We start from the raw sequence: 22,680 nt of genomic DNA, 5'->3' as shown, positions 1-22,680 counted from the left end.
TATGAGATTTTAAACTGAAATGAACTTGCCTGAAACACAATGAGCATCTCTAAAAGGAAAACAAAGGAATACAAGCTATATTTATATTTTTTGGCAAGCAAATCTTTACTCAGCTTCCAATGGTGTGACAATGGCTCCAACACGAGTTGAGAATGTATATAATTATACAGTTGATTAGATCTGCGTATACAGAGAACTAATCATCAAGAATCTAGAAGCCACATTATCATATTTTAACTCCAAAGGGTAATCGACCAACAAATAAAAGAAAATGAACCCAAGTAAATATCAACAATAAAACCATACAACATTAGCAAGATAGATGGGAATGCATTGGTTTGTCAATTGTTTAAAGAGCCTCATTGGTCAATATATTTTAAATTTACAGAAGCATAAAAATAGAGTGTATTTAGTTGCAAAATATTTTGCAGCAGAATTCTGCACATAGCTTTTGAACCGAGTAACCATCAACAGGGGCTGCCTTTTTTTAGATAAGCGAGTGAATACGACCTCAACCTGCAGTTAGCTCTATTTGGTCAACTCTGAACTGCATTTTAATAGAAATAATGAAGGAAAGTAGAATCTGAGAGATTACCATAACAACACTTAAACAGGAAGAGATTCACCGCCGATGGTTACCTGGATTACCATAACAACACTTAAGTAGGAACAGGTTACCGGACACTTGCACTTGACATCTGGATGTATCTGGGCTCTATGTGGTCAGCTCTGAACTTGTGCACCTTAATAGAAATAACGAAGGAAAGTTTTTTTTTTTTTTTGAAACGTGAAAATATATTCCACTAAACCTGGTGCATAGCAAGATCGCTAGCAACCAAAACCGATACAAACGCTGGAGCATCTTCCAGCCATAACAGGTTCTGCACGCCTACATCTCTCCCATATTGTGCTATCGCATGGGCAGCTTTATTACAAGATCTACGGCAAAACCTGAAATCGAAAGCGTCAAAAGCTAACACACAGAGGCTTCTAGCTTCACGGTAGAGAACACCGATGTCAGAAAGATCAGCATCTCCTGTCTTGAGGGCGTTCACCAGGTTGAGGGAGTCAGACTCGAAAATAACCCGGAAAAACCCCATATTGCTCATTCTCTCGATAGCAGCTACGCACGCCGCGGCCTCCGCATGAAGGGCACTAGACAGGTGATGCATGGAGCCGGTGCCTCCCAGCAGGAAGCTGCCATCATTTCCTCGTGCAATGAAGCCCCATGCTCCTCTGTGTGTCTCCTGGCAGAACGCGGCGTCCACATTCACCTTAACGAAGTCCGTTTCTGGCCGCTCCCAGCTTACCTCCACGGCCGGCACCACCCTAGCTCGATCCTTCTGTTGACAGAACTCCAAAAGGTGTTTGCGGATTCTGTAACAGACCTCGTCCGTCGAGAGCATTTTTTCCCCGGCGTTCACTTTGTTTCTCGCTGTCCACCAATCCCAAAGGAGGATGATAGCAGTTACCCTTCTCTCATTTGGCAACGACAGAATGTGTTCAGTCACCTGGGTAGCATTGGCACATTCGCAGAGCGATAAACGCAAGTCCTCACATTCGAGAGCCCTCCAGACTTGCTTTACTGCTTTGCAACGAAGGAAAATGTGTCCTCCATCTTCATCTAGCCTCCAGCACATGGGGCACCGCGTATCCAGTTCAACCTTTTTACGCTTGATATTGAGTTTGGTCGGGAGACTATTATGTGTAAACCTCCAGAGGAAGATGAGCACCTTGCCGGGCAACTTCTGACTCCATATGCTTTTCCAAATTTGGTGCTGGACCGGGGTGGCTGCCGAAGAGCTCGCAGTACGGTTGAGTGCATCATCACGTATGCTGACCCCTAACCGATATGCAGATTTCACCGTGAAGATCCCTTTGTTCTCATAATACCAAGCTATGTCATCCTCCATTTCCGGTCGTATGGGAATCATCAAGATTTCTTTCACATCCTCCAGGCTGAAGTGATCACGGAGCAGTTCCTCATCCCATTGATCCGTCACAGGATTTATTAGCTCACTAACCCGCGTAACAATGGACTGTCCGCGATTCGAGCTTGGCCGCCGTGTAGTGCCTCTCGGTAGCCATGGGTCGTCCCAAATTGCGATAGACTCTCCATTTCCCACTCGCCATATGATACCCTCCTTCATCAGTTGACATCCTTTCAGAATACTCCGCCAGGTATACGACATTCCTTGCTTCGGCGTAGCTTCCAGGATAGAGCTCTGCGGGAAATACTTTGCTTTAAGAACAATTGCACATAAAGAGTCCGGGTATTTTAACAGCCGCCAGCTCTGCCGTGCCAACATGGCGATATTGAACATATGTAAATCTCGGAAGCCCAAACCCCCTGATCTCTTGTTACTTGATAGCTGCTCCCAGTTCAGCCAGTGACACTTGTTCTTCCCCTCCTGCTGATCCCACCAGTAGCGGCAGATCATGGCACTGATCTCCTCACACCAAGTTTTAGTCAAGTCGAAACATGACATCGCATAAGTAGGAATGGCCTGTGCAACCGCCTTGATTAGAATTTCTTTGCCCGCTTTGGAGAGAAGCTTCTCCTTCCAACCCTGAATACGTCTCCAGATTTTCTCCTTGATGTACTCAAACTCCTTCTTCTTTGACGCCCCCAAGTGAACAGGCAGACCGAGGTATCTTTGATTTTGTGACTCCCTTGGTATGCCCAAAGCGTTCAAGACTGCTCGTTTGGCTCTGTGTCGCACTCCTTTGCTGAAGAAAGCCGAGCTCTTCTCTTTATTTATCATTTGCCCCGACTGAGCCTCATAGAGCGCTAGGATCTGTTGCAGTTTCTGTGCACTCGCAACCGTTGCTTTCATAACAATGAGTGAATCGTCCGCAAAGAAGAGATGGTTAACCCTCGGTGCCGTAGGACAAAGTTGGATCCCTTCCAGAGTGCCATTCACCTCCGCATGATGAAGCATCGCGGAGAAAGCCTCGGCACAAAGGATAAAAAGATACGGCGACAGAGGATCTCCTTGGCGAAGACCTCGCTCCGGTTTGAAAGCCTCAGATAGCTTACCATTGATCTTTACCCGGTAGGTGACAGATTGCACACATTTCATGACCAAATTTACCCAACTCGAGTTGAAACCCATCCGCTGCATCATTCTCTCCAAGAACAGCCACTCAACCCTATCATAGGCCTTGCTCATATCGAGTTTGACAGCAATCAGACCATCCTTTCCTCCTTTTCTTCTGTGCATATGATGTGTTATCTCATAAGCAAGCAGCACATTGTCCGTGATCATGCGGCCGGGCACAAACGCCGACTGCGTGGGAGAAATTAACTCCGGTAAAAGAACTTTGAGACGATTGGCCAGAACCTTGGAGATGAGCTTGTATATGACGTTACATAGGCTAATCGGCCTATACTCTGTAATTCTCTCCGGGTTCTTCACCTTAGGGATCAGCACTATTGTCGTCTCATTCCACCCTTGTGGCATCTCCCCTCCATTCAAGACTTCAAGAACCTCTGCCTGGACTTTAGGCCCCAAAATATGCCAGAACTTTTTATAGAATATCGCGGGCATACCATCTGGTCCCGGCGCCTTCAGGTCTCCGATTGAATCAAGTGCCCTGCGGACCTCCTCCGATGTATACGGCAAACTCAAGCTATCATTCATCGCCGTTGTTACAGAGTGGGGCACATGTTGAAGGAGGTCGTCATTCACCTCACCTGCAGAGGACAAGAACAAACTTTTGTAGAAATTAGTGATAAAAGGTCCTAACTCTTCCTCCCTCTCCACTACTCCACCTCCCTCCCTCCTTAATTTTTTAATTCTGTTCACTTTCTTCCTCTCCGAGGCATGGGCATGGAAAAAGCTTGTATTGCGATCACCATTCTGTAACCAATTAACTCGTGATCTTTGCTGCCAGAACACGTTGTATTGATCCTCCAATCTGCTCAATTTATATTTCAGGAGTTGCTCCTTATTAACATTCTGTTGGTTAATCTCCTTTCTTCTATAAATCTCCAATTCTTTTTTGACTCTCTTGATTCTTTGTTTTAGTTCGCCCAGGACCTCTCTGTCCCACGTCGCCAGACTCCCACCCACCTTCCTCAACCCTTCATTCACCCCCATCGCACCCTCTTCAAACGCCTTGTTCCATGCCTCCTCCACCACACGCTCACACCCTTCCTCCTGCAGCCAGCTGGCTTCAAAACGGAAGCATCTCTCCCCACCTGATCGACACTCCGTAGGGCGAGTTTGTTCATGAAGCTCTACAATAAGTGGCCGATGGTCCGAATGCCGCGGGTCCCCATTAATCACTCTATACAGCGGGAATAAGCATCTCCATGCAGCATTTGCGACCACCCTGTCCAACCTTTCCCTTATGTATCCATTGGCCAAGTGCCAATTGTTTCTCCACGTAAAGGGATCACCCACAAAGCCCAGGTCCTCCAGCTCGCAATGCTCCAAAGTCCTCCTAAACGCCTCCATAGCCCCCTGGGCCCGAGCCGGCCCTCCCTCCTTCTCCCCAGCAAACAACACCTCGTTGAAATCTCCCATGACCATCCAAGGTAAATCGGACTGCGCATGTAGATTCCGAAGCAGTTTCCAGGTGTTCTCTTTCTCCCCTGCCTTGGACTCCCCATAGATACCCGTTAATCTCCATTTGGTGCCATTTTCCTCCGTCACATCCACGTCAATGTGGTATCTACCCTTCCATCGTAAACTCACATTCACCCCCCTCTTCCAGAACATTGCCAAGCCACCGCTTCTTTTGTTGCTATCCACCACCACCATATGTGGCATATTCAGCTTCCATCTAAACGCCTCCATCTCCCTCTCTATCAATTTAGTTTCTGACAGAAAGAGGATGTCGGGATCTTCCGTCCTCTGTAACTCCAGAAGACCATTAACTGCCGGCTGGTTCCCAAGCCCCCGGCAGTTTTGAGCCACGGCCTTCATTGATCCTCGCAGGGCTGTTCCGACAGCCCCGCCACCACTTCGTTGTTAAGGACAACGGCAACCTTGGATTTTTTAGCAATCTTATCTTCCTCATCGATCTCCATATCTTCCAACTCCCTCTTCTTCCCCACCTTCACGTTCATATTTGTTTTAGCTCCCTCCCCCTTTCTATGCCTCCTTTTAAATGCGCTCCGAGACAGCTCCTTCCTATTCTCTGTCCCCATAGAGTCCTCCCGATCGACGTTGGGCTCCTCCACAGCTCCTTGCATGGCCTCGGGCCCCTCCCCATGCACACCCGAGCCCATACCCTGCCCCTCATCTTGCACTCCCTCCTTGTCCTGCAGTAACAGACCACCGTCGACACGCACCTCCTCTTTGTCGGTTTTTCCATGGGCCGCCTCCTCCCCAGGCACCACCGAAAACTCCAGTTTCTTCCGCAAGGCTCCTGTCTGTTTCTTCCCACCGACTTTGAGAGGACTCGTAGCCTCCTCACTAACAGAGGGTGATTTGTTTTGGCTAGCATTTGCATGCCTCTCCAGCTCCTCCTTTCTCCAAGATAGACTGTCGCTGCCTCGCCCCGAGCCACGTCCCGATGAGTTGGAATTTCTCCCATAGCCCCAACTCCTCCCTACATTCCACCTTTGTTGTTCTCCTTGTGTGTTCTTTTTTGGTATGAACGCTCGCAGCCAGCCACCATACTGTCTCTTCTCTCCTTTTGCCAGAGTAACTGAGCAGCCGTCATAGTCGTGTCCAACAATTCCACAGGTATAGCAAAACTCAGGGAGGTATTCATACTCAAAAGGGCACCAAACCTGGGACTCAGCATCTTTCCCCGGCCTCAAGAAACCTCTCATCAGAGGCTTTGTGATGTTGATCCGAGCTTTGACTCGCAGATACTCACCTACACCACTTCCATCCTCCTCCACATCCACATCCACCCCCTCTCCCACCATATCTCCAATCTCCATACCCATATCTCTATTCATCCATCCCAATGGCAGCTTGAACACACGGATCCAGATCGGGATCGTGTCGAAAGTATGCTCATCCATCGCCTTACTCGGATCAAAATCCGTCATCACAATTAGATCATTATTTGCCTTCCAAGGACCGTCGCACAGAGCCCTCTTCTTGCCAGACTCCTGCAGGAAAGTGAACATGAACACATTCCCTCCCATCGCCTTGCAACGCACCCCCTTCAAGGGACACCACGCTCTTCCCAACGACGCCGCCATGCCCTCTGCGTGCACAGGTTTGTCAGAGAGAACCTTACCCAGTGCTTGCACCTCCTTCTTCTCCCCATCTCCGTTGCCAATAATCACACACTTCTTAAAACCTCCCTGCTCCGCTGCTGACAGCTTCAGGTTCTTCATCAGCCCCTCAACACGCTCCATCTTCGCACCCCCCTTCCTCCCCAGCACGCGCCGGCCTCCAAAACAAAGTGACTGATCCTAGGGCAAGAGGTGTATTACGATCACGAGCCCTAGATCTCGCGAAAGGCTTATGGTGGTGGGCAGTTTCGGAAAACAAGGCGGCTATTCGCGGGTTCTAGGATGGGGAAGGAACCAGAGACGTCACCAAGAGACCAGGACGGAATCTGATGAGCCAGGGAACGGGGAAACTGCGCTCGCCGGTGAGATCTGATGAGAATCGCCGGCGGCGTGACCGTAAACACCGCAATCGCCGCGCGATCGCCTAGCCCGTTAAAACCGGAACCGTCACTCCTGGGACGGACAACAGATCAACTAGTTAATTAGGTGTGAGTCGATTCTAATAACGAAGGAAAGTTTGATTCTGAGAGATTACCATAATCTCCATCTCCACTAATAATATAAAAAGGGAGAGAGAGGCAGATCCAATTAATCTTGGCCATCAAACCAGGTCCATCCAACGGTCTAACTGGCTCAGATGTTGAGCACCAAACGCGTTGAGCACCCACGATCAACGCTAATCCCGTAAGTCTTCGCTTAATCTCCGTTACAAATAACTTCCCACGCCTCCTCGACGACGTCTCCCAGGAGACTCCGTCGGCGCCGTCTCCTTCGCGATGGAAAGCCTCTCCTCCCCTTGATGCGCATCTGCCATGACTCTGCTGGCGCTCCCACTGGACGCCGCATGGTGCCCCATGCTCCTTGCGTCGGCTGCTCCGCCGCTCCAGGCGTCGCCAACTACACCAGCCCCACCCGCGTCGGCAATTTTCCTCTCAGTCCGAGCAGGCTGCCAGGGGCGATCGTTCTCTCCCCGTCTTCGCAGCCAGAAGGGGCACACGCCGCTATCAGGAAAATCCGCATGACGTCCGTCCTCGGTGAAATTCGCATGCCGCGGGCCGTCCTTGCTACTGACGAATCAACAAGAGGAAACTGAATCCCTGTTATGCATGTGCCTCCATTATCTCGGCTCCATCATATTCATAATGCCCTGGTATGCCCTGTAGATGACCACTCTGTTGCATCGTATTCAGATAGATCTACTCAATTATTTATTGCATCAGGTGTTTTACCGATCCACATTGCTAACTGTCATCAGGTCCCTAAACTGCAGTCAGATCATTAACTAGGTTTATGTGTCTTTGAGAGAAAGGGTAATTCCAAACACTTTTGATAAAAAATGGAAAACAATGGTACTGACGCCACTTACACATGCAGTTAGAGCTCCATACTGCTAACTATAAAACAGTGTGCAACACAAGTGATTTTAGCATGTTATACCCACACAAGAGAATAATTAGACTGAATATCTTAGATGATGATATAAGTAATTGAAGCCTGCAATATGAAGATATTTAAGATTTTTGATACAAATGCAGTTTTCTTCATTTGTCAATTTTTTTCGGAGATTATCTGTGAGAAATGTTAATACAGTATGATGTATGAAACTTATATCAATTATTTAATTCTTGTGAACTCAAGCATCTGTGAAGTCCAATGACTAAATGCAGCAAGTTCTTCGAACTTGGAGGAATTAACAAACCTCACTGATCAAGGTATCTTAATGCCACTATCTAACTTATCTGAATTTTAAATTTGTGAGTTGTTCAGTATTCCATCAACAATATAGCATACCACTATTCTTTTTCTGCATGTGACTCATACTTTTCTTAGTATAAAAATTGATATATTATGCTAGCTGTTCGTCCTTTTCATTTATGCTGAATTCCTAGAGTATAAGCCCAATCGTTGGGTAAAAACCAAATTGGTAGGAGCTTGGCGAGGGCCAGAGGAAGCACAATATGATATGGCATCTTTGAATTGAAATGGGTTGTGCACTTCATTTCAAGACCTAAGCCCACATCTTTGGGTTGATATAATGGTATACCGATTATCCTTCTAATTCGTTGATGTCATACTTTTATATTTAATGTTCCGATGTTAACTGATGTGTGGATTACCTTGTTGCGATCTTCTTCGTAGGTGCCAGCTGCTGCTATGTTCTTCGTGACACTGGCGCTTCTCTTTTGCAGTTTTAATGAGGTGTGCGCGTGTTAGTACTTGTTTGATTAAGTGTAGGACGCATCTAATTAATGATTATCAGATCAAATGTAGCTAGGTTGATGCCAATTTCTATCATTGAAAATTGAATCATATGATACATTCTAATTCCTGTAGGTTCAGAGCTATGCACCAATCATATGAGAAGTGAACTATAGGAAAGACTTCACCATTAGAGGAGTAAGGAGGATCATTGATTGCAATCTTGACCAGCCTGCTATGAAGAGATGTGAGCAAAATTACCTTCCTTTGTAAGTACTCTATTTGAGTGAGCTGAGGAGAAATAGTAACGCAGATGACAATGTTAGAGTTCACACCGTATTTAGATCGAATTTATAGTTTAGAATATTCTATGTTTTCATTTTTTAATTTCACATATTTTGTACATGTAAGATAATTATAATTTCCTAAATTTTCGTGAAGATGAAATTCTTTCCTATTTACATAAATGAGTACTGTATTTGCTGAATACAAAAGTAAAATACTTCTTTCCTATTTTTACTTATGCTCTTGATGCCACTGATTCAGCAGGAGTCTCTGATTCATGTAACATCTACCACTTAGATCATTTCGCCATTTAGAAGTTGGTTGACTAGAATACGCTGCAATGAAACACATGCATCTTGTGAGAATTATTTAGATGTTTTCCTCTCTTATGTAACTTATGTAATGAAATAGATCTATCTTATAATATGAACATCGTTTATCAGTTCTAACTCCGGAACTAACGTCATGCTCCATATTCTTATTAGCTCACCTAATTATGTTCTTATGCATCTTTATTTGATCACCTAAGTATGTTCTTCATGCCTGCAATTAAGTTGTGTTTCTATGTTTTTGAATAACATGCTAACTAAGATAAGCAAAGAAATTCAAAAGATTACACGTGCGTGCATGTGCACATTTACTAGTAGCACCTAAAAAAGGAAGAGATTCACCCATAATAGCATAAACATATAGGAACAGATGGAGCCACAAACGCTCTTAGGGTACCTACAGTGAAAAAGAACAGGCATCATAAGGAGACAAAGAATGCACATCCATGGGGAATGTAAAAAACCTAGCCAAGCATATAGTAATGCTCAAATGCAAAGGAACTTATGAACATCTACTTGACGCAGATCGCTCGTACCAGATTTTTATTAAATGTCGATAGTAAGTTTATATGTTGATAAGATATAGGAAGGATATGCTATGTCTGCAAAATCTCAGATTACCAATCTTTGAACACCAACCACTATGAGCTTAGTTCAGATATTGGAAAAATGCCATATCATGTTAAAGTTGTAGCATCAATCCTAAAATGCTTGAAGGGTATGGCATTAATAAGGACTAAGGAGGGTGAACAAAAATAGCTAAAGGAAAGTGATACGTGAAACTAACAAAGCCACTGCTTGTAGTGATTACAGAGGACACCTATAGGCTAGCACAAATAATCTGGCCTTGTCTGAAACAATCCATAATCCAGAACACTCAGGAGAGAGATACATAAGCTATGTGGTCCATTTTATCAAGAACACCACAATATGTAAAGTTAGGCCTATCCGGCACCGCTGCAATCCTAGATCTGCGTGTACAATGGTTGGCCCAACAAAGAGAATGAATGCAAGAGTAGAACAAATACTCCCTCCGTCTCAGTTCATAGGGCTTACGCGTGTCCCTAGATCGTAAATTTGACAATGATAATGCAACATATGTGTTACAAAATATAAATCATTATAAAACTTAGATATTCTATTTTTAATGATATAACTTTTATATTATACAAATGATATTATGTTAGCCAAATTAACAACGTAGGGATACGTGTAGGCGCTATGAACTGGGACAGAGGTAGTATCTCTGTACCATTGGAAAACCTGGAGGCATTTATTAGTATTAACACATGAAGTACATTCAGAAGCCAACACTGGAAAGAGAAATACAACCAGAACCTAACCAGTCTACCTTCATGCTCCACCGTTGACGTTAGAGATCTTAGCCACTGCTCCAATAGAGAACCAGGAACCTTGTTATGAGTAATATCTTTTGAGAGGAAGTTGAATCTTACAATCCCTCGCAGAATCCCTTGTGAACAATAGCATTTTTGTTCACCTACTCATTTCTTGTTTCTGTATGTAAAGATTTATCAAAATGGATAGCTAAACTAAACCAGGCAGACCTTTTTCAGCATCTCCAAAAATCACACTGTATAATACTATAATCTTGTTTCATGTTAAATGAGGGGAAAATAGTGATTTATCGTCAAAATTTCATGGGTTGAAAAATTATCCTAGTGATATATGTCTCTGTTAGCTCCTTCTATATCAATATAAAAGGCAAAGCTTTTGCCTCCTTCAAAAAATATGTCTCTGTTAGCAGGAACCGGCCAGGAAAATAAAAACACATAAAGTTTCTATTAAGGAACGTGCTCATGGTTCCTGAACAATGAACAAAATCAGTACTGCTGCACCCTCATTTGCTTGTTGGTTGCTTCGGCAGCTCTGACTTAGACATCATTCTGAGCCAATATATTCAAGAACAACTATAATTAATACAATGGTGTAGGCTCTACTACCAAATATGGACTGCAACAACTGTCGATTAAATACATACCTTCCTCAAAAGATTCAGTACAAGATTCATTTTCTACCATGGCTAGACATTATAGATGTGTGAATCATTACTAATGATCCATATTTGGCGGCCCATTCAACAAAATAAGAAATATGCATTGTTTCAGATGAAAAGGGCACTTACACAAGTGTACTACAAACTCAATAGAGTCTGATATTCCAAGTGAATTAATTTCCATCGAATATCCTGCACAAAGTATCTTGAGCCTTCATGTATCAGTATCTGTTGCAAAAGAGAATAAAAAGATGGTAATGTTGCAAAACAGTATCAAGAAGCAGTATATGGTTTATAGTCTAGTTCAAAAACTCTGGGGCTCCCAAACCATCGGAGCAGTGGTTGCCAATCATGAAAAGAATGTATACACTCTGTCGATGTTCTAGGTGCAAAATTATTGGTGCACTGGTTACTTAGTTGCCATGCAATGTATGATATCTGGATTGATGGTTCCGTAAAGAATTCTGTCATGCGGGTGAATCTCACAGTTGATAAAAACGGAGATCTTCCAGCAAGTACTACTGAACTCTTCAGAAAGAAACGTAAGTAAGGTATACAAATAAATATAAGAGACTAATTTATCAAATAGTTAGTAATACCTGTTTAATTTGCATATTTACATTTTATTTTACAAAAGCTGGGCTTTGAATTAGACCTGGAAGTTCACCTATTTGCACTAATGCATATATTAATTATTTGAGCTCTATTTGTTGTATTCAAACACACTTCTGTTGTACCGATCTTCTTTCAGAAATGATCTAAGTTCCCTGAACTTTTTGTTGTATCCATTGCACAAAATTATGTGTGAAAAGCTCCTACACCGAACCTCAAAATTGAATAATGTGTTCAGACATTCATAATCGCTTAGTGTCATCACCACGCATACTGTTGGTGAGCTTGGCGGTTCTAATATGTTACAGAATGTATACCAATTATCTGCACCTTGAGTAAAGTTATATTGTCTCAAATCACATCCTTAAGTATAACAAGCCTGAAATAGAGGTGGTCAATGAATTCATGTACCTTTGACCGAGAGACTAATCTCTTGTTCGCTATTGGCAGGAACATGCAATTATAGTTACTTAACGAATTGGTCCATATTGCATTCAGTGATTTCAGTAATGTCAATCGTATCTGGCAGTATGATCAAAGAGAGACTCTCCTCACCGTGGGGATCCGATGTGTCGTTGCTGTCTTTGTGGAGCGACCATGGGGCAGTGGCTTTGGCCCGGCATGGGGACTGGGGCAGCAGAGTCACATAGGGGCGGCGGCGGCACGTGGATCACCGGAGCAGGCTTCGCGGGGGAGGCCGCCATCAGGGTGCCGGTGGGGAAGCTGCTGGCGGCTCGCCAGGAAGAGATTCCATGCCCTGCGAAGTTCAGGTCGGAGGTTCGCGAGGGAGGGCATCGCCAATGGAGAAGGCGTGGATAGTCCTCATCAGCGCGGCGGTCGTGAGGGTAACTGCTGCGACTCATGCCGTCGGAGAAGGGGCTCGATCGTGGACCAGAAGGTGCAGAGGCGCGTTCTGCCGGCGAGGACTGCGACTCGCGCCTTTGGAGAGGCTGGCTAGCCGGACGCCCGCGGAGAGAGTCGTGGGTACTGGGTAATGTGCACGACCGGCGGCTGCGGCGATAATTTTTCTGTGAGGCAGCGGTTTTCTTTTCGCGAAGTGGGGAGAGGATCGGCGGAGACGGGGCGCTCAACGCGTTGAGGTACTCAACATTGGGTGGTTTTGGGACGTTAGATATCTTGATAGATATCTTGATTGTAGGGCTCAGATTAGTTGGATCTGCCTCTCTCTCCCTTTTTATATTATTATTATTATTTTTATATTATTATTAGTGGAGATTGGGGACATTTTCTATAATCAGGTTAAACAGCCCCGCCACCGCCTCTACTTATTAATTTCAGCTTGTGGAGGTGTGGGAGACTCTAGTGCAGCAAGTTAGCACGGGATCCGTCCGACCAGTTTTGATTGCAATTTTGGTAGTGTTGCATAAGTGCGATATCAATTTTGTTCGACTATTTTAGCTTTCGCCTTTTTTGTTGTTGTTGTTGTATTGGTTGGCACTTGGCAAATAAAAATGTTGCATTTATCAGCCGATGCAGAGAATACCATCTAAAGGTATAATTGATGCCCCCCATGGAGGTTTCACATCGATCACTGATTCTGGACCATCGGATCTTTTCACCCATGCATCTCAGCCGTTGATTCCTGACTCAGAGTCTGCTAGCTAACCCCATGCAACGGCCAATTGTTACCCGCCTCCGGCTGCATGTGGGCCCCACCTTTGCCGGCCCCGCACGTCAGTGACTGCGACTGGGATCTCTGTGTGCATAAGCCTCGGGCAGTGGATGTCCATCCCGCAGGGGTATTTTTGGTATTTCAGCTGTGTGGATATAAAAGGCATCATCCCACGGAGGGAACTCTAGCCCACTTTCCCCCAATCCCCGTGCACATCTCATCCTCATCAATGGCGGCTGCCCCTTCCTCTCCCGCTCGATCCCTGCTCTCTCCTCGCACGCCTCAACCCCGCCGCCTCCTCGTCTCCTTCCACAACCATGCCGCCCCTCGTGCGCCGCAGCCCCGCCGTCGCCGTCGCCTCGCGCCCCCAGCCCCGCCACTAGCTCGCTCAGCCGCCACATGCCGCGCCATCTCCTCCCCCACGCCGCTCGTCGGAGGCCGGCGCGGGCGATGGGCGGCCGGCCGACCTCTGGAAGGGGCTGCCGGCGCGAGCTAAGGGGAAGCGCGGCTCGTTTCCGCGGAGGCCGACCTCCGGAAGGGGCCGCCGGCGTGCAGGCAACGGGCGGCGGCGACTCGATTGGAAGCGCGGCTTGGCAGGCCATGATGGAGATGGCCCGGGGAACAAGGCGCTGGGACGTGGTGGGCGGCTAGCGGTGAGGACATGAGCGGCCGGCGAGCTGTGAGGCAGCGCCCGACGCCGGCTCCTTCATCTCCACCAGCCAGGCCACATAGACGGTACCGTCGCTCCCTCCTTTGCAGACCACCTCGTCGGCACATCCGTCCTCACTGGTCAACGCTAGATTAGGTGCTCATGGTCTCCCATTTTCCTCTTCCCCCCTCTCCTCACGTTTTTATATCCCCTTTCCAGTTCATGTGTGATGTATATTGTTGTTAATTTTTCCTAATTGATAGCAAAGTTCATGGTTGTTTCAGCTGATGCCGTGTGATTGGTAGGCACCTGGGATTGTTCTGCGAGAATCAATCAGCCTGAATGGAGAATTCTGGTCACAAACTTTGGCAAGGTAATTTTTTGTTGAATTGTTCTGAGGTTGGGATTGTTCCTTTCCTGATGTTTGTATCCAATGGATGCATGTCAGGTAACTCGTAATATTTTGTGTAGTTTTCTACCGTTAAATAATTGTGTTGATCTCGATTTTGTTGTGATGAAATCCGTCTCTGAAACATATGCCTTAATCAGTGTTGGTATTTTTACATATGACAAACTATGATCTCTGTTGCTGTGTCATGTTGTATCAGTCATCCTTTTGAAGAAGGGATTTCTATTTTCGTGCCCCCGCTTCGTTAGTTGTACTAAGTTTTCTCCAGCCTCTTAGTTTTTCCTCAGTTTTCCCCAAGCCTATGTCTGAAACCCGCAGAAGGAGCTCAGACGGAAGGAATCCGTCTATTTGGACGTTCTGTGCTGACGTGTTGCGCCACGTCGTCTGTGGGGCCGCGTGGGGCCGCGTCGCGTGGGGCTGGTAGAAAGGGACCGCGTGGGACAGGACGAGAAGCGTTTGGTTGCACGTGAGCAGGAGCTGGGTTTTGTCTCTCTCGGCCCAAATTGGCATTTTTAAGAGCACCTTTTCCCCTCTTTCTCTCTCTGTATTTTTCACTAAATTAGTATCAAATCTAGGGAAGGTTCTATTTCTGTCTTTCTTCAATATGTTAGCAAATCTAGTAGCAAATCTCTGGGGTTATTTATGCCTTTTGGCCCTCGTTTTTTGCCCAATATGGCAGCAAATCTAGAAGCTAGTATATGATAAATTCACAACAGCATAATCAGAAAACTAAGTATAATACATAAACTGCATACAGCAGCCAAAAGCAGCCAATAACGTTGTTAATGCTAACGACAAACTAAACTGAAAAATATACAAGACGCACGCAATGTATGGACAACAAGAAGATTAGGATAGGGACCCCGGGATGAATGAATTTGTTCTTCATTCCTCCCCATATATTTCTTCCTCCCTCCATTCGTGCATTTCCCCAAGGAAATATTCATTGAACTCCTTCCGTCTGCAGTGTGAGGCCAATACATCCTCCAAACGGTATGGCCTGTGTTCATTTCTCAAACCGTAGAGTCATATTCTATCCACACGTAGTGGCCACTTATCCCAGGCATTTGTATCATGAGAGTACTCTCTGATATAACCCAAATCCGTGTAGTAGATGCTGCCAGGTTGAAGTGTCGGGTACACTCTGTGTCGACGGAGATACACCGGATATAATTCACGAAGAAGGCATTACCGCCAATGTTACCGACCGGATGGAGAGAGCGGCTCCGAGTGTCCACACGGTACACCAATGGTTTGCCCGCCAAAGCCTCGCCGACCAACTACACAAGCAGCAGATCACCATCCGACTTCACAAGGTAGAACTTCGACGTCCAAGTTCTGGAAATGAAATTAGTGTCTCCATCTTGACAAAGTGCTTCGCGCGCTGCTGCAACCGTACATTGGTGCACACTATTCTTCCGATCTCAAAATTGTCCGCAGCTACGGCATACAGTTCACCATTGAACGGGGTAATGCAACGCAAACAATGGTTCTTGATCGAAAATCTTCCTTCTCCCCAATCCCCATCTTCATTTATATCCTTAGTTGGAGTGCTCTCATCGACCCAACCAATTTCCGGCGGGTAATGTGCGGCAACGAAGACCATAGTCGGGGATTTGATAACAGCGATCGATTTCGAAAAAACAGATGGCATCCGCGCCTCAAACATAGTGTTCGATTTCTTTGTGAGTGGGTTCAGCAGCCGTATCTTGTGCGGCGGGTTCTTCCGGGCAAGCACGATGACGCCACGGCAAAAGCCGACGAAGTAGTATCTAAAATATATTGATGAAGATAACATTCAGCACTAAGATGTTTAAGATTGAAAATAAAAAGGTAGATATGGAGGAATTTGAACCTTGTATGAACTTCCGATAGATCTATGGTGACGTAGCGTGATGTGCCGAGTTGGAGGATGGTGAACTCAGCGACGCGTGGAAGGGCGTGGTCTAGCATGATCCATTCATCCAGGTGCACGTCGGGCTCGGGCAAACCCGAGCGCCAATTTCTACGGACTTGCCTCATAGCAGAGTAGGTGTCGGCGTACTCCTCGTTCGCCGGTAAGCATTCGCCGATCTTGTGAAGTGGTCCATCAGCCGAGAGAGAGGCCCAGTTCATGGAGGCGCCGCGCTTGGATGCGCCGCCCTCGGCGGCGACGGGCTCGGCGGCGACGGGCTCGGAGGCGACGGGCGCGGAGGCGACGGGCTCGGAGGCGACGGGCGCGGAGGCGACGGGCGCAGAGGCGACGGGCTCGGAGGCGACGACCGCCGGCGCATTCTTCTTCTCCATCGCCGGCAGGGTAGCGTGCGTACGGCGGTTGGGGTTTTTTCGATTTGGAGAAGTTGATGGGACGTGAGAGGGGTGGTTTCGTGCGTGAGCGAGAATGAGACGACCGTGTGCGAGAGGGAGGGAGGGAGGGGCTTACGCGTCCTAAATGCGACCCGCGTCCACTATTTGCACGTCCGCACCGCGACACGCGTCAACAATGGCACGTCTTCCACTTCGCATCGCAACACGCGTCCTCGGGTCTAACCCCGGAAATTTAGATATACTCGGGTATACCCTCGAGTCATATACTAGCATTTTTTGTGTGCTCGGTTTTCCCCTTGAGTGCTAATACCGGCTAGTGCAATATACTCAGTTTTACCCTCAAGTGGCTGGTCAACAGAGAGTCAACAAATGGGATTAACTAGTTAAATGAGTTATTTAATGTGCAAAAAATTCCGAAAAAGAGTGGCACTTACTCATTGAGTCTTTACCACAAATTGTCACTTCTCAAATCATAGATAAATCAAGTTTCACCACAAATTGCCACTTCTCAAATCACCTAGTAGCTATGAAGGTGCATGGTTTTCCATAATAAGCCCTACCCAAAACAGCTTTCCCCAAAACATACTTTGTCTGAATGAGGCCATAATTTTCACACTCATGTAGATTTGTATTGCAAATAGTTTGAGGTAGGCCAAGATGGGTTTCATTGTACAAAACACGCATTTTCCATTTTTTAAATCTCATATTTGAATCCCTTAGTCTGTTTACTACTCACTTAACTTCGGAGTTCTGATGGGATCCGGTGCTTTAGTGCTGGTATGATCGCATCCGACATGTTCTTCACTCATTTTCCCTTATGCTTGCCCCTCCCGCTCCTTCTCTCCCCTATTTTGTACCATGCACATCCCGCTTTCCCATCCCCACCGCCGTTTCCCATCACCTATAGTCGAGCACGAGTGCCGCAAAAAAATATCGCCCTAACTTCACCATGAATGTTGCCGCGTGACGCAAAAAGGAGGGATGCAACACGAGGACTTCCTAGGAGGTCACCCATCCTAGTACTACTCTCGCCCAAGCACGCTTAACTTCGGAGTTCTGATGGGATCCGGTGCTTTAGTGTTGGTATGATCGCATCCGACATGTTCTTCACTCATTTTCCCTTATGCTTGCCCCTCCCGCTCCTTCTCTCCCCTATTTTGTACCATGCACATCCCGCTTTCCCATCCCCACCGCCGTTTCCCATCACCTATAGCCGAGCACGAGTGCCCGCAAAAAAATATCGCCCTAACTTCACCATGAATGTTGCCGCGTGACGCAAAAAGGAGGGATGCAACACGAGGACTTCCCAGGAGGTCACCCATCCTAGTACTACTCTCGCCCAAGCACGCTTAACTTCGGAGTTCCGATGGGATCCGGTGCTTTAGTGCTTGGTATGATCGCATCCGACATGTTCTTCACTCATTTTCCCTTATGCTTGCCCCTCCCGCTCCTTCTCTCCCCTATTTTGTACCATGCACATCCCGCTTTCCCATCCCCACCGCCGTTTCCCATCACCTATAGCCGAGCACGAGTGCCCGCAAAAAAATATCGCCCTAACTTCACCATGAATGTTGCCGCGTGACGCAAAAAGGAGGGATGCAACACGAGGACTTCCAAGGAGGTCACCCATCCTAGTACTACTCTCGCCCAAGCACGCTTAACTTCGGAGTTCTGATGGGATCCGGTGCTTTAGTGCTGGTATGATCGCATCCGACATGTTCTTCACTCATTTTCCCTTATGCTTGCCCCTCCCGCTCCTTCTCTCCCCTATTTTGTACCATGCACATCCCGCTTTCCCATCCCCACCGCCGTTTCCCATCACCTATAGCCGAGCACGAGTGCCCGCAAAAAAATATCGCCCTAACTTCACCATGAATGTTGCCGCGTGACGCAAAAAGGAGGGATGCAACACGAGGACTTCCCAGGAGGTCACCCATCCTAGTACTACTCTCGCCCAAGCACGCTTAACTTCGGAGTTCCGATGGGATCCGGTGCTTTAGTGCTTGGTATGATCGCATCCGACATGTTCTTCCTTCCCTTATGCTTGCCCCTCCCGCTCCTTCTCTCCCCTATTTTGTACCATGCACATCCCGCTTTCCCATCCCCACCGCCGTTTCCCATCACCTATAGCCGAGCACGAGTGCCCGCAAAAAAATATCGCCCTAACTTCACCATGAATGTTGCCGCGTGACGCAAAAAGGAGGGATGCAACACGAGGACTTCCCAGGAGGTCACCCATCCTAGTACTACTCTCGCCCAAGCACGCTTAACTCGGAGTTACGATGGGATCCGGTGCTTTAGTGCTTGGTATGATCGCATCCGACATGTTCTTCACTCATTTTCCCTTATGCTTGCCCCTCCCGCTCCTTCTCTCCCCTATTTTGTACCATGCACATCCCGCTTTCCCATCCCCACCGCCGTTTCCCATCACCTATAGCCGAGCACGAGTGCCCGCAAAAAAATATCGCCCTAACTTCACCATGAATGTTGCCGCGTGACGCAAAAAGGAGGGATGCAACACGAGGACTTCCCGGAGGTCACCCATCCTAGTACTACTCTCGCCCAAGCACGCTTAACTTCGGAGTTCCGATGGGATCCGGTGCTTTAGTGCTGGTATGATCGCATCCGACATGTTCTTCACTCATTTTCCCTTATGCTTGCCCCTCCCGCTCCTTCTCTCCCCTATTTTGTACCATGCACATCCCGCTTTCCCATCCCCACCGCCGTTTCCGATCACCTATAGCCGAGCACGAGTGCCCGCAAAAAAATATCGCCCTAACTTCACCATGAATGTTGCCGCGTGACGCAAAAAGGAGGGATGCAACACGAGGACTTCCCGGGAGGTCACCCATCCTAGTACTACTCTCGCCCAAGCACGCTTAACTTCGGAGTTCCGATGGGATCCGGTGCTTTAGTGCTTGGTATGATCGCATCCGACATGTTCTTCACTCATTTTCCCTTATGCTTGCCCCTCCCGCTCCTTCTCTCCCCTATTTTGTACCATGCACATCCCGCTTTCCCATCCCCACCGCCGTTTCCCATCACCTATAGCCGAGCACGAGTGCCCGCAAAAAAATATCGCCCTAACTTCACCATGAATGTTGCCGCGTGACGCAAAAAGGAGGGATGCAACACGAGGACTTCCCGGGAGGTCACCCATCCTAGTACTACTCTCGCCCAAGCACGCTTAACTTCGGAGTTCTGATGGGATCCGGTGCTTTAGTGCTGGTATGATCGCATCCGACATGTTCTTCCCTTATGCTTGCCCCTCCCGCTCCTTCTCTCCCCTATTTTGTACCATGCACATCCCGCTTTCCCATCCCCACCGCCGTTTCCCATCACCTATAGCCGAGCACGAGTGCCCGCAAAAAAATATCGCCCTAACTTCACCATGAATGTTGCCGCGTGACGCAAAAAGGAGGGATGCAACACGAGGACTTCCCAGGAGGTCACCCATCCTAGTACTACTCTCGCCCAAGCACGCTTAACTTCGGAGTTATGATGGGATCCGGTGCTTTAGTGCTGGTATGATCGTATCCGACATGTTCTTCACTCATTTTCCCTTATGCTTGCCCCTCCCGCTCCTTCTCTCCCCTATTTTGTACCATGCACATCCCGCTTTCCCATCCCCACCGCCGTTTCCCATCACCTATAGCCGAGCACGAGTGCCCGCAAAAAAATATCGCCCTAACTTCACCATGAATGTTGCCGCGTGACGCAAAAGGAGGGATGCAACACGAGGACTTCCCAGGAGGTCACCCATCCTAGTACTACTCTCGCCCAAGCACGCTTAACTTTGGAGTTCTGATGGGATCCGGTGCTTTAGTGCTGGTATGATCGCATCCGACATGTTCTTCACTCATTTTCCCTTATGCTTGCCCCTCCCGCTCCTTCTCTCCCCTATTTTGTACCATGCACATCCCGCTTTCCCATCCCCACCGCCGTTTCCCATCACCTATAGCCGAGCACGAGTGCCCGCAAAAAAATATCGCCCTAACTTCACCATGAATGTTGCCGCGTGACGCAAAAGGAGGGATGCAACACGAGGACTTCCCGGGAGGTCACCCATCCTAGTACTACTCTCGCCCAAGCACGCTTAACTTCGGAGTTCTGATGGGATCCGGTGCTTTAGTGTTGGTATGATCGCATCCGACATGTTCTTCACTCATTTTCCCTTATGCTTGCCCCTCCCGCTCCTTCTCTCCCCTATTTTGTACCATGCACATCCCGCTTTCCCATCCCCACCGCCGTTTCCCATCACCTATAGCCGAGCACGAGTGCCCGCAAAAAAATATCGCCCTAACTTCACCATGAATGTTGCCGCGTGACGCAAAAAGGAGGGATGCAACACGAGGACTTCCCAGGAGGTCACCCATCCTAGTACTACTCTCGCCCAAGCACGCTTAACTTCGGAGTTCGATGGGATCCGGTGCTTTAGTGCTTGGTATGATCGCATCCGACATGTTCTTCCCTTATGCTTGCCCCTCCCGCTCCTTCTCTCCCCTATTTTGTACCATGCACATCCCGCTTTCCCATCCCCACCGCCGTTTCCCATCACCTATAGCCGAGCACGAGTGCCCGCAAAAAAATATCGCCCTAACTTCACCATGAATGTTGTCGCGTGACGCAAAAAGGAGGGATGCAACACGAGGACTTCCCAGGAGGTCACCCATCCTAGTAGTACTCTCGCCCAAGCACGCTTAACTTCGGAGTTCTGATGGGATCCGGTGCTTTAGTGCTTGGTATGATCGCATCCGACATGTTCTTCACTCATTTTCCCTTATGCTTGCCCCTCCCGCTCCTTCTCTCCCCTATTTTGTACCATGCACATCCCGCTTTCCCATCCCCACCGCCGTTTCCCATCACCTATAGCCGAGCACGAGTGCCCGCAAAAAAATATCGCCCTAACTTCACCATGAATGTTGCCGCGTGACGCAAAAAGGAGGGATGCAACACGAGGACTTCCCAGGAGGTCACCCATCCTAGTACTACTCTCGCCCAAGCACGCTTAACTTTGGAGTTCTGATGGGATCCGGTGCTTTAGTGCTGGTATGATCGCATCCGACATGTTCTTCACTCATTTTACCTTATGCTTGCCCCTCCCGCTCCGTCTCTCCCCTATTTTGTACCATGCACATCCCGCTTTCCCATCCCCACCGCCGTTTCCCATCACCTATAGCCGAGCACGAGTGCCCGCAAAAAAATATCGCCCTAACTTCACCATGAATGTTGCCGCGTGACGCAAAAGGAGGGATGCAACACGAGGACTTCCCAGGAGGTCACCCATCCTAGTACTACTCTCGCCCAAGCACGCTTAACTTCGGAGTTCTGATGGGATCCGGTGCTTTAGTGTTGGTATGATCGCATCCGACATGTTCTTCACTCATTTTCCCTTATGCTTGCCCCTCCCGCTCCTTCTCTCCCCTATTTTGTACCATGCACATCCCGCTTTCCCATCCCCACCGCCGTTTCCCATCACCTATAGCCGAGCACGAGTGCCCGCAAAAAAATATCGCCCTAACTTCACCATGAATGTTGCCGCGTGACGCAAAAAGGAGGGATGCAACACGAGGACTTCCCAGGAGGTCACCCATCCTAGTACTACTCTCGCCCAAGCACGCTTAACTTCGGAGTTCCGATGGGATCCGGTGCTTTAGTGCTGGTATGATCGCATCCGACATGTTCTTCCCTTATGCTTGCCCCTCCCGCTCCTTCTCTCCCCTATTTTGTACCATGCACATCCCGCTTTCCCATCCCCACCGCCGTTTCCCATCACCTATAGCCGAGCACGAGTGCCCGCAAAAAAATATCGCCCTAACTTCACCATGAATGTTGTCGCGTGACGCAAAAAGGAGGGATGCAACACGAGGACTTCCCAGGAGGTCACCCATCCTAGTACTACTCTCGCCCAAGCACGCTTAACTTCGGAGTTCTGATGGGATCCGGTGCTTTAGTGCTGGTATGATCGCATCCGACATGTTCTTCACTCATTTTCCCTTATGCTTGCCCCTCCCGCTCCTTCTCTCCCCTATTTTGTA

The 22,680-nt window shown here is 47.8% G+C and overlaps 17 non-coding genes across 17 annotated transcripts; all 17 read right to left on the bottom strand.

Moving 5' to 3' along the window:
* Nucleotides 1–17,620: 17,620 nt before the first annotated feature.
* LOC124679648 lies at nucleotides 17,621–17,739 on the bottom strand. Its single transcript, XR_006995118.1, has one exon. It is a non-coding gene; the product is annotated as a 5S ribosomal RNA (ribosomal RNA).
* A 188-nt stretch (nucleotides 17,740–17,927) lies between these two features.
* Nucleotides 17,928–18,047, bottom strand: LOC124679640. The gene has a single exon (XR_006995111.1). It is a non-coding gene; the product is annotated as a 5S ribosomal RNA (ribosomal RNA).
* A 188-nt stretch (nucleotides 18,048–18,235) lies between these two features.
* LOC124679557 lies at nucleotides 18,236–18,354 on the bottom strand. The gene has a single exon (XR_006995032.1). It is a non-coding gene; the product is annotated as a 5S ribosomal RNA (ribosomal RNA).
* Nucleotides 18,355–18,542: 188 nt separating this feature from the next.
* On the bottom strand, nucleotides 18,543–18,662 carry LOC124679639. The gene has a single exon (XR_006995110.1). It is a non-coding gene; the product is annotated as a 5S ribosomal RNA (ribosomal RNA).
* A 182-nt stretch (nucleotides 18,663–18,844) lies between these two features.
* LOC124679776 lies at nucleotides 18,845–18,963 on the bottom strand. Its single transcript, XR_006995235.1, has one exon. It is a non-coding gene; the product is annotated as a 5S ribosomal RNA (ribosomal RNA).
* A 188-nt stretch (nucleotides 18,964–19,151) lies between these two features.
* Nucleotides 19,152–19,269, bottom strand: LOC124679680. The gene has a single exon (XR_006995148.1). It is a non-coding gene; the product is annotated as a 5S ribosomal RNA (ribosomal RNA).
* Nucleotides 19,270–19,457: 188 nt separating this feature from the next.
* On the bottom strand, nucleotides 19,458–19,577 carry LOC124679671. Its single transcript, XR_006995140.1, has one exon. It is a non-coding gene; the product is annotated as a 5S ribosomal RNA (ribosomal RNA).
* Nucleotides 19,578–19,765: 188 nt separating this feature from the next.
* On the bottom strand, nucleotides 19,766–19,884 carry LOC124679863. Its single transcript, XR_006995289.1, has one exon. It is a non-coding gene; the product is annotated as a 5S ribosomal RNA (ribosomal RNA).
* A 178-nt stretch (nucleotides 19,885–20,062) lies between these two features.
* Nucleotides 20,063–20,181, bottom strand: LOC124679715. The gene has a single exon (XR_006995180.1). It is a non-coding gene; the product is annotated as a 5S ribosomal RNA (ribosomal RNA).
* A 187-nt stretch (nucleotides 20,182–20,368) lies between these two features.
* On the bottom strand, nucleotides 20,369–20,487 carry LOC124679559. The gene has a single exon (XR_006995034.1). It is a non-coding gene; the product is annotated as a 5S ribosomal RNA (ribosomal RNA).
* Nucleotides 20,488–20,674: 187 nt separating this feature from the next.
* On the bottom strand, nucleotides 20,675–20,793 carry LOC124679613. Its single transcript, XR_006995085.1, has one exon. It is a non-coding gene; the product is annotated as a 5S ribosomal RNA (ribosomal RNA).
* Nucleotides 20,794–20,981: 188 nt separating this feature from the next.
* LOC124679704 lies at nucleotides 20,982–21,100 on the bottom strand. Its single transcript, XR_006995170.1, has one exon. It is a non-coding gene; the product is annotated as a 5S ribosomal RNA (ribosomal RNA).
* A 178-nt stretch (nucleotides 21,101–21,278) lies between these two features.
* LOC124679689 lies at nucleotides 21,279–21,398 on the bottom strand. The gene has a single exon (XR_006995157.1). It is a non-coding gene; the product is annotated as a 5S ribosomal RNA (ribosomal RNA).
* A 188-nt stretch (nucleotides 21,399–21,586) lies between these two features.
* On the bottom strand, nucleotides 21,587–21,705 carry LOC124679558. The gene has a single exon (XR_006995033.1). It is a non-coding gene; the product is annotated as a 5S ribosomal RNA (ribosomal RNA).
* Nucleotides 21,706–21,892: 187 nt separating this feature from the next.
* On the bottom strand, nucleotides 21,893–22,011 carry LOC124679590. The gene has a single exon (XR_006995063.1). It is a non-coding gene; the product is annotated as a 5S ribosomal RNA (ribosomal RNA).
* A 188-nt stretch (nucleotides 22,012–22,199) lies between these two features.
* On the bottom strand, nucleotides 22,200–22,318 carry LOC124679995. Its single transcript, XR_006995402.1, has one exon. It is a non-coding gene; the product is annotated as a 5S ribosomal RNA (ribosomal RNA).
* A 178-nt stretch (nucleotides 22,319–22,496) lies between these two features.
* Nucleotides 22,497–22,615, bottom strand: LOC124679622. The gene has a single exon (XR_006995093.1). It is a non-coding gene; the product is annotated as a 5S ribosomal RNA (ribosomal RNA).
* Nucleotides 22,616–22,680: the final 65 nt, after the last annotated feature.

Source organism: Lolium rigidum, chromosome 7 (genome assembly GCF_022539505.1).
Source record: "Lolium rigidum isolate FL_2022 chromosome 7, APGP_CSIRO_Lrig_0.1, whole genome shotgun sequence".
Classification (NCBI taxonomy): Eukaryota; Viridiplantae; Streptophyta; class Magnoliopsida; order Poales; family Poaceae; genus Lolium; species Lolium rigidum.
The sequence above is the reverse complement of the archived record's forward strand: the minus strand, read 5'-3'. Positions and strand labels throughout refer to the sequence as shown.